This window comes from Gavialis gangeticus, unplaced genomic scaffold, assembly GCF_001723915.1.
Source record: "Gavialis gangeticus isolate Ggan-Ray unplaced genomic scaffold, GavGan_comp1, whole genome shotgun sequence".
NCBI classification, from domain to species: domain Eukaryota; kingdom Metazoa; phylum Chordata; order Crocodylia; family Gavialidae; genus Gavialis; species Gavialis gangeticus.
The window spans coordinates 40,651,295-40,652,613 of record NW_017729026.1 but is presented as its reverse complement, the minus strand read 5'-3'; the positions used below and the strand labels follow the sequence as shown (position 1 = coordinate 40,652,613).

The window sequence follows — 1,319 nt, the reverse complement described above, 5'->3', positions numbered from 1 at the left end:
TCGGTGGAGGTTAGGCCAGGCTGCACTTGGGGCAGGCAGCGGCGATGCTGGGAGGGGAATTGCAGGAAATACAGCAAGTTCTGGAGTGGCTGCAGCCCCCCACATGGCCCTGCTCCTGTAGGCCCCTGTGGTGAGGGGGGAGTGGGCCTGGAGCAGGGGCCAGTGCTGCCCAGCTGGGGTGGAGCACAGGACAGAACAATGAGTGGCTCGTCCGGGGGGCACAGGGGGTGGTGGCTCCTACCACTGCATGCATCCCAGGGGGAGCGTGGGGGGGGGAAGTGTGTCCCCAGATCAGCATGCGGTGGTGCAGCAGGCTGCTGTGAACTGGGGCTGTGGCAGCGCCGAACTGTTCCCGGCGGGGCTGTTGGGATGGGCTGTGCTGGGAGGGGTAGTTGGGGTGGGCTACGGCGAATTTTGGGGTGGCTGCAGCCCCTCCCGTATCCCCCTCCAAGCGTCACTGCCGCCCGCCCCAAGCGTAGCCTGGCCCAGCCCCTGCCAGGAACAAAGCAGAAGCAGCCCAAGCCCTGCCATGCTCCACCCCGTGTGCACATCGGGGGGCACATGCCCCCTGTTCCCTCCCAGGGTGCTACAGTGGTGGCAGGCACCACACCCATGCCCCCTGGACGAGCTGTTTGCAACTCTGTCCCGCACGCTGCCCCAGCTGAGCAGCACCTGCCCTTGCTCCAGCCCTAGCCCCAGCCCCACTCCTCCCTCACCATGGGGGTCTACAGGAGCGGGGCTACAGGGGGGCATGCAACCACTCCAGAATTCACCGTAGCCCCCCCAACCCATCTCCCAGTTCTGCCGCCACCTGCCCCAAGTGCTTCCCGGCCCAGCCCAGTCCCCACCAGGAACAGCCTGGTGCAGCCCCAGCCCACCCCACCCTACCCCATGCACAGATCCAGGGGCATGTGCTCCCCATTCCTTCCCAGGGTGCGTGCAGTGGCAGGAGACACCACCCCCCACAACCCCTGGACAAGGTGCTTGTGGCTCAGTCCCACACTCCACCCCAGCTGGGCAGCCCCTGCCCCTGTTCCAGCCCTGCTCCCTCCCTCACCATGGGGGCCTATGGGAACAAGGCTAAGGCGGGGGGCTGCAGCCACTCCAGAATTCACTATAGCCCCCCCAACCCTCTTCCAGTGCCGTCACCGCCCACCCTGAGCGCAGCCTGGCTTAGCCCTTGCCGGGAAGAGCCCAGTGTTGCCCCTGCCCCAGCCCAAAGTGGCAGCCTGCCCCACCCTCTGAACACAGAACTGGGGGCATATGTCCCCCACGCCCTCCTGCAGTGCATGTAGCAGCAGGAGTCCCATCCCCCCCCC

The 1,319-nt window shown here is 66.8% G+C and overlaps 1 protein-coding gene across 7 annotated transcripts in view; it reads right to left on the bottom strand.

Moving 5' to 3' along the window:
• USP45 (ubiquitin specific peptidase 45) overlaps positions 1-1,319 on the bottom strand; it is a 124,683-nt gene that overhangs the window by 74,381 nt on the left and 48,983 nt on the right. The gene's annotated exons all lie outside the window — the stretch shown is intronic.